Below are 10,027 nucleotides of genomic sequence, written 5' to 3'. Positions count from 1 at the left end.
ATAAGGAATGAGAAACTTCATGATGTTCTTGTTTGGTCATCACAAGAAGTTGTGAAACCAATATCATACGTTAGGACTGATCCTCTTAACGTTACAGGTTGTAATTGTCCAACCTTTAGGCAAGGGAATCAGTGCTATGATAAACCTATATTTTCCTATAAACGTCATACGAATCCTTTTCACAATCATAATGGTTATCAAAAGGATAACTTCGTAAAGACGAAGAAAAGATTTGATTCTCCCAATTGGAGAAAGACTAACTTGCAAAAGAATAGTCAATCCAATTCCCATCCGAGAATTCTAGAAGAGAGTAATAGGAAGAAGGTTCCAATTGTTCCTAAACGCACTCAGAAGTGGATACCAAAGAAAGTCTATGATGTTTTGAGTGTGAAAAGGAATGATCTCCCAGAAAATTCCATGACTATGGAGAAGGAAATATCCATGATGTTGGAACTTAACAAGTTTTTTGAAAAAATGGAATTGGATGTGAAAGGTTCTAAAAGAGATCTCTTTCATGATAATCCAAAGGTCACTTGTGGTGAGCAAGACATTGTTGGTAGGCTCAAAAACCTACAATAAAATACTGCAAATGCACAGTGTATAACTAGTAGACAATGGAAAGTAAAGGTCGTTCCCACGGGGAGTGTGAAATACCACTACTGGTTAATATCAAAAGTCACTAATCAACAATGTAATGTTTTTGAGAGTATTCAGAAATTCGGACAAAAAGATAGCAAAAGAATAAAAATGTAACCAAATATGTGAAAGTGTTAGGGTTCCGGGAATCCATTGTAGGTAAGTTATTTGTACTCAATCACAAAAGTCTCTAATTTACTCATGTAAAATAGCAAACCTAGCTAATAGTACACAGAAGATATTTCATTAAGAATCGTCGACAAGAATTATCATTTTCAAAACGGTAGTTTGTTCTCACCTCAATGTAGAATTCTTAAGAACTAGATATACATGGAATAAATAGTCAAATGGAATTCATAATTCAATTATTCTAGAGGTTCAATGAGTTCTTCTATTAATCTAACTATGAACTATACATGGCAGAGAACATGAAAAATATAGCTAGAAGGTAAAACATTGAAAGAGAATCACAAACATTATCATTAAAGTTCAATTGGTCGAAACTTTATTCAAGAACACAAAATAAATCACCTACAAATTCATCCTTTCACCCTAACATATATTAGCTAGACATGGTTTTCTCAAAAACCATAAATTAATATAAATAAATCAAACTCTAGCTAATGAAAAACGAAGAATCGAAAACAAAACTTCAAAACCCTTCTCTAGACTCTAGTTGCGGCACTGTGGCCGGGTGCCTCCCCTCTCAAATATTCGAAATCCTTCTTATACACCTTCCCTTTCTTTTATTTCATTAAACAAAGTATCAAAATAAATTATTCTATGAAATACTTACACACAAGTTGATGTCGTCATCAGTATTTTTCCCCAAATAGTATTGCCATCTCGTTCGTCCAATGAAATAATAAAATCTCCTTATTTCCAAAATCTCCCAAATGAAGAAAGAATTATTTTATTTCCAAAATAATCTCACGTGTAAATAATCCTCAATTAATTTTTCACATGGCAAATAAATTATCTTTCCCGGTGGAATATATTTGTAATAAAGTTAGAAAGATAAAATACTTCTCATTTTCAGTTTGCATGTGCCAACCCCATTTTAATTTCAATTCCTTCGTTGCGTTTGTGCCTCGCCTATGAAACAATTTTATGCTGATGATATATATGGAGATACTAGGCCAGCTACATTTTGTCATTTTCTTCATTGTGGTTGCTGATATATGGAAATACCAGGCCAACTCATTTCATCATTGTGGTTGCTGATATATGGAAATACCAGGCCGACCCCATTTCATAATTGTGGTTGCTGATACATGGAGATACCAGGCCAACCCGGCTGCTGATACATGGAAATACTAGGCCAGCATAATAAGTGCTGATGATATATAGAAATACCAGGCCAGCATAATAAGTGCTGCTGATATATAGAAATACCAGGCCAGCATAATTGATCATTGTGGTTGCTGATACATGGAAATACCAGGCCAACCACATTTCATCATTGTGGTTGCTGATATATGGAAGTACCAGGCCAACCACATTTTTCCATTTTCGTCGCAAACACCATTAAGTCTCACATTTTGCTGTTTATTCGCTGGATGATCAAATTCACTTGTACTTTCTACAAAAGCACTAAAATAGTATTAGTAGGTAAACTATTGTATCATAGCTAATATAAATATGGGTATAAAATGTAGCATATACATGCTTATCAACACCCCACACTTATATTTTGCTAGTCCTCGAGCAAAATAGAGATATTATGCAATTGATTTTTATTTTTTTTAATTCTAAGAAAAGTGAAAACCTACAAAAATATGGATAATTACCTACTCCCCCACACTTAAACATTACATTGTCCTCAATGTAATTGAGTCATCCAACGTAGAAATTAAGACGGGAAATACAAAAATAAACAATAAAAATAAGAGATAGAGTAGAGGGAACAAATCTGATGGGTTGACTCCCATGAAGCGAAATGCATTTGTTTCTTAACTTTCCAATAGCATGTAGTCTCAAACAAGGTGAGGTTGGTACCCCAAAGTAGACATCCAATCACAGATATAGAGTCTAAAAAGTTGAGGATCATCCCAACTAATCCGGTCAGCTGAAGATATGTCCCTGTGAACACTATAAACCTCCAAAATGGTATGCAAATTCATTCTCAATCGAAAACTGTAAGTGATATTCAAATAATGCATAGATGGGATAAGTAAATTATTCCCATACGCAACAAATTCAGATTGTTTGACAGTTTTTATTGGCGGAACACGCTCTAAATCAGGTTCTAAAACAGCTGAAATAATTTCCGCAGAACAAGAGATCAATGGAGCAATAATATCACGACTCATAGACCCATTATCATCTAAAACGGTTTCATTATCAATATCATCAAGACGAAAAAAATTCAGAACTTAATGGCTTAAGGGTCAAGGTCGGATCTTTCTCGACTGATGGAACTAGTCGAGACTCGGACAAAACTAAAGGTTCTAATTTGGGGTTCCATTTATTAGTGTCTAACAAGGGTGCAGAGTCTAACAAGGCATTGACTTCACAAATAACACTATCATCATCAAAACCAAACCCAAAATGAGCTAAGCAAACCTATAATGGATCTTCCAAGTGGCTCTTGCAAAAGCTTGCCGAGTACATACTTGCTTTTCGCCCGCAGCACTTCGGACTAAGGTACCTAAAAAAATCAAGCAAACTGCATAAAAAGACTAAAAGAAATTTAAAAGAAAAATATGTACAAAAACTAAAAATAAACTATATACAATGATATCAACAAAAGAGTATTTTCTAACCACTCCCCGGCAGCGGCGCCATAAACTTGGTAGGCTCAAAAACCTACAATAAAATACTGCAAGTGCACAACGTCTAACTAGTAGACAATGGAAAGTACAGGTCGTTCCCACAGGGAGTGTGAAATACCACTACTGGCTAATATCAAAAGTCACTAATCAACGGTGTAATGTTTTTGAGAGTTTTCAGAAATTCAGACAAAAAGATAGCAAAATAATAAAAATGTAACCAAATATGTGAAAGTGTAAGGGTTCCGGGAATCCATTGTAGGTAAGTTATTTGTACTCAATCACAAAAGTCTCTAATTTACTCATGTAAAATAGCAAACCTAGCTAATAGTACACAGAAGATATTTCATTAAGAATCGTCGACAAGAATTATCATTTTCAAAACGGTAGTTTGTTCTCACCTCAATGTAGAATTCTTAAGCACTAGATATACATGGCATAAATAGTCAAATGGAATTCATAATTCAATTATTCCAGAGGTTCAATGAGTTCTTCTATTAATCTAACTATGAACTATACATGGCAGAGAACATGAAAAATATAGCTAGAAGGTAAAACATTGAAAGAGAATCACAAACATTATCATTAAAGTTCAATTGGTCGAAACTATATTCAAGAACACAAAATAAATCACCTACAAATTCATCCTTTCACCCTAACATGGATTAGCTAGATATGGTTTTCTCAAAAACCATAAATTAATATAAATAAATCAAACTCTAGCTAATAAAAAACGAAGAATCGAAAACAAAACTTCAAAACCCTTCTCTAGACTCTTGTTGCGGCACTGTGGACGGGTGCCTCCCCTCTCAAATATTCGACATCCTTCTTATACACCTTCCCTTTCTTCTATTTCATTAAACAAAGTATCAAAATAAATTATTCTATGAAATACTTACACACAAGTTGATGTCGTCATCAGTATCTTTCCCCAAATAGTATTGCCACCTCGTTCTTCCAATGAAATAATAAACTCTCCTTATTTCCAAAATCTACCAAATGAAGAAAGAATTATTTTATTTCCAAAATAATCTCACGTGTAAATATTCCTCAATTAATTCTTCACATGGCAAATAAATTATCTTTCTCGGTGGAATATATTTGTAATAAAGTTAGAAAGATAAAATACTTCTCATTTTCCTTTTGCATGTGCCAACCCCATTTTGATTTCAATTCCTTTGTTGCGTTTGTGCCTCGCCTATGAAACAATTTTATGCTGCGGATATATATGGAGATACCAGGCCAGCTACATTTTATCATTTTTTTCATTGTGGTTGCTGATATATGGAAATACCAGGCTAACCTCATTTCATTATTGTGGTTGCTGATATATGGAAATACCAGGCCAACCCCATTTCATAATTTTGGTTGCTGATACATGGAAATACCAGGCCAACCCGGCTACTGATACATGGAAATACCAGGCCAGCATAAGAAGTGCTGCTGATATATAGAAATACCATGCCAGCATAATAAGTGCTGCTGATATATAGAAATACCAGGCCAGCATAATTGATCATTTTGGTTGCTGATACATGGAAATACCAGGCCAACCACATTTCATCATTGTGGTTGCTGATATATGGAAGTACCAGGCCAACCACATTTTTCCATTTTCGTCGCAAACACCATTAAGTCTCACATTTTGCTGTTTATTCGCTGGATGATCGAATTCACTTGTACTTTCTACAAAAGCACTAAAATAGTATTAATAACTAAAATATTGTATCATAGATAATATAAATATGGGTATAAAATGTAGCATATACATGCTTATCAATTGTTCACTCCAACACAACTTGATTGTGTTGTAAGTGAATCCTCACCAAGGAATGCCTTGTTATGTATACGGTGAGGGAAGCACGAGAATTGGGGCACACAGATTATGTTCGGTAAGGCTGTAGAATTCGACTGGATTCTTCTAAAAAGGTATTCTATAAAACTGAGCAAGATTTGTGTTTTTATGATCCATGTACCTTGATTATTTTTCATTTCTACCTAACTTGATCTGTGTTTAAGGTTCTTAAACGTTTAGGTTTTAAAATAGTAGTTCGGGATGTTTGGACTCCATGGTACACATACCTGGTATGCTTACCATCTTTTAAAATCAAAATCCAGGGGTTTAAGTTCGCAGACTTGAAAATCCGTTTGCAAACCCATATGCATATTTGCCTGTAGACGTCGATATTCGATCGACTTGTTTTGGCCGTAACTTCTTCGTCCGAACTCGGAATGAACTCATTATTTTTGCTTTCTATTCCTCTTTGAATTCTCTTTAAAATGAAGATGAGAATTATTGATTTTGGATGAGGTAATATTTGTATTTGTCCCGTCTCTTGTTTTGAGTGTTTTTCTCTGTTTCGTCGCACTTGTTCCAATTCTCTTGGACTTAGGCACTTGGATTATTGGAGTACTACTCTTCTAAGCTCATTAGTAGACTTAACAAGAATTTTTTTGGTGAATCACAAATAAGGAAGTTCAAGAATAGGCTGTAGTACGCATTGCTATGGGATTCTTGAATGTTCACAATCATTTTATGTGAACTATGGTGCATAGTCGTTAATGACTTTGTATGTTCTTCTTTGTTAAGAAAACATTTTATACGCATTTGGTAGCTATTGTTGGTGTAAATCCGGGCGAAAAAAGTTGACTCTACACTCTAAGGACAAATCATTTTATATATGCATTACGAGTTTGTCTTGATGCCTAGTAAATCTTCGGATGATAATTTATTTCTTTTTTTGTTTAGAAGAATAACTAGAGTTTGGAATAGCCATTATTGTGTTTACACATAGCTACGTCCAGCGATTTCATCTTCTTTTTTAGGTTTATTGGTTTAAATTCTAAAAACTATTTGGAAGATGATGTTTTTGCACTATTAATCTTTATGATTTGTTATATTGCAATTTGTTATGGGATATTGGTGTATACGTCCGTGAACTATGTTCATCCCATACTTTGTCAAAAGTAAAGTCGTTCATGATCGGTATTCACATATTGATAAAAGAATGAATGGACTTTTTACAAATACAAAAGTTAAGCCTATATAGTCAAATAATTGATGGAAGATAGGTTAAAATCTTTTGTTTTCAAGGATTATGTCTATTAAATATCGTTATACAAATAGTGATGGAAAATAGAATGAATCCTTGTGTATTCCGCAGTATTGATCATCCCTGATCCATATTTTATGTATTACTGTGAGGCTCCGTAATGTATCTTATGTTGAGCACTATACAACCAAGTTGATTATTTCTAGCATAGTTGTTGTTCCGTGAGATATTTTATGTCGAGCTTATTGAACTAAATTAATCATCTTGTTTAGTTATTTAGTTATCGCTCCGTAAGTTTTCTTATGTCGAGCAAAACAAATGAGAATTAAATTGATTACTTTTATGATTAGTTTGGTTGTGTATTCCAATTAGATTAATTATGGGTTCTCTTGTAATTAATCTATTTGAGTATTTTCGTGTCTCCATAAGTTCTCTTATGTTGAGCATAATCAATTGAATTGATCACTTTTTGTGTTTAATTTGATTGCGTATTCCGATTAAATTAATCATGGGTTTACTTGTGATTAATTTGATTGACTTTTTGGATATAGGAAACCATTCTCATGGTTTTTCGTGTTCAATAAAAAATCCTTCTTTTCTTTCGAAATTAAGGTCGCTCTTGTTGTTCCTTCGAGAATGACATCAAATGGGGGAGAGTTCTTTTGAACTTGTGCTTAATGGTCATATTTTGAGGGGTGTGCGGCTGTGGAATTTTAGAGGGGTTATCTTGTATATTTAAACTCCTTGATGAATGCATTTAGCTTCGGCTTTATGATTGCATCTAAATTAGTTGGTATGTATTTTTTTTTCCTTTTGTCATGAAATGTCTCTCTCGGAAATTTCATTATGATCCCGTTCTTATACCTTTGCCAATTTTATTGACAAAAGGGGGGAGAATTAATACACATATGGTATTCGGATCATTGTGTAAGGGGGAGTGGTTTCCATGTGAGATGGAGTATTGACTAAGGGGGAGTGATACATATCACAATAGTATTATTGTTGAAGTTGTGATACAATTAAACTTTGACACTGTGTAATAATACTATGAAACTGCATATCAATGATCGAGAACTATGTTTTCTCATTGTTATATCTACAGATCTTCAACAACGGTGATGCTAAACTTACAACCTTTGGGATCATTGGAGTACTTGGAAGTGAAGAAGATTTCGAGGAATGTTGAAGATTAGACATGTGGAATACGAGCTACTAAAGTTTCTTTATCTTTTTTGTATTCCATACGTATTGATAGTTTTGTCGTTAAAATTGACAAAGGGGGAGATTGTTAGAGCATTGCTCGGCCGAACTCGCATGTGTTGCTATCTCAAGCATGTTTGTAAATGTTAGTGATCAAAACTATAAGTCTTGATTTCTAGTCTATTATATCTAAGTATCGGACTAGGATAGAAAGTGTAGTTGAGCTCAAGGACTTCATGGCGATTCATCATACAAGTAGAAGAACTACTCAAGGAACCGGTGGAACTTCTCGACAAAAAGGTATGTGAAGACTTGAACTTATATATCACTCAAAAGTCTATCTACTATATCTCCTATTCTTTGAGACAAGAAGTCGTATGCTATATATATATAAACTTTGATTATACACATTTGGTATTTCGAGCCGAGTATACCTCGCATATCTATATCTCGAAATATGAGTTGGTAAGCTTTTCGCTTTAAACAAATTTATCTTTACCATGTGACGAAAGTCATGATATGTTTCAATCATCTTGAAAATTTCTTTGACGAGAAATGGTGTAACAACTATATAATGTTCTCAAAGAATGTTTCAATGATTGAAATTAGAGTTTAAATTACATAACCAATGGTGAACATAAGCATTGTTGTCGAAACACATTTATGTATAAGTCCCATTCCTTGAACCAAAGTTTGCGAACTTTGTTGATCAAGAGAACCGGAAGAATGACGTGAGCCAAGTCCGCGAACTCAGTCCGCGAACTGCTGAAGTTCTCAAATCCGAGAATTTCTGCTGGAGTTGACAAACTGTTTGCGTGAAACCAAGTCCGCGAACCGGCGAAGTTCTCATACCCGAGAATTTTTGCTGGGTAACTGAAGCCCGCGAATCTAGTCTGCGAACTTGAGAAGGTTATATATCTGAAGATGATTTCTGAACTTAAACTAAAAAGACTAAGGAATGCAGTTTGCAAACAGTGGCTATAAAATTTCATGAACCGATTCGAATGAATCAAATCATCTTTGATTCAATTGTGTCTTGTGTAGTACATGAGATTTCCTTGCAATTGAACAACTCTCTAACTAGTTCATTTTAAATCATTTGAACTAGTTATGGTGAAGAAAAACGTGGTTGATATGGAATGATCATATGGATAACCTTTTGGTTAACTATTGTTGAACCTACAAGTGCATACGTTTGGGTACGGTTAACAAACCTGGAAGCGTGCATTGTCAAGTGTGTGTAACAAGCTAAGTTTTCGATCTAACGGTTGAGAAATATTAGCTTGAATCTATATCAGGTTTTCATCTAACAGTGGATATTGATTGCTTTGTTACCAATGTAACTTAATTGCAAATCCTGATTTGAAAGACTATATAAGGGGAACTCTAGTATCTGTGCAAAACTAATCCCCACACTTCACGTGTGATACTACTTTGCACACTAGAGTCGTTTCTCCTTTAACCTTTGGTTTTCTTCTTCTAAAACCAGGTTAACGACTTAAAGACTTCATTGGGATGACCGATACTACTTTTATCGTAGTTGTGTGATCTGATCTTGCATCTTCTATCGTACGAGTACAATCAGATTGACTGGCTTGAGATTGATATCTCCGATAGGCAAGTAAAAAGTAATCACAAACATCTTCGTCTCATGGTTTGTGATTCCGAAACATCTTGTTTCGCTACCATACGATTAAGATTGTTGTGAGGTGATTGATAACTATAGGATGTTCTTCGGGAATATAAGACCGAATTATCAATTGGTTCCCGTTCACCTTGATTATTATCAAACGACGGAACAAAACCTTTTAGGGTTTATCTGTGGGAGACAGATTGATCCTTTGATAGACTTGTCTGTGTAATACGGATTTGTTTATTGTCAAGTCTTCGACTTTGGGTCGTAGCAACTCTTAGTTGTGGGTGAGATCATCTAAGGGAATCAAGTGAGCAGTATCCTGCTGGGATCAGAGATGTAGGGAGTACAACTGTACCTTGGATCAGTGGGACAATGATTGGGGTTCAACTACAATCCAGTTCGAAGTTAGATTAGAGTAGGTTAGTGTTTGTAGCGGCTTAATATAGTGTGTGTTCAATCTGGACTAGGTCCCGGGGTTTTTCTGTATTTGCGGTTTCCTCGTTAACAAAATTATGGTGTCTGTATTATTTATTTTCCGCATTATATTTTGTTATATAATTGAAATATCACAGGTTGTGTGTTGTTCAATCAATTAGAATATCCAATCTTTTGGTTGTTGAATTAAATTGATTGACACTGGATATTGGTCTTTGTTACCATCCAAGTTATATCTCTAGTATTTGATAAAGACTCGCAGATTTTTATTTGCTTGAGTATATATCAAATCGAGA

This window comes from Papaver somniferum, unplaced genomic scaffold (genome assembly GCF_003573695.1).
Source record: "Papaver somniferum cultivar HN1 unplaced genomic scaffold, ASM357369v1 unplaced-scaffold_19, whole genome shotgun sequence".
Taxonomy (NCBI): Eukaryota; Viridiplantae; Streptophyta; class Magnoliopsida; order Ranunculales; family Papaveraceae; genus Papaver; species Papaver somniferum.
The sequence above is the reverse complement of the archived record's forward strand: the minus strand, read 5'-3'. Positions refer to the sequence as shown.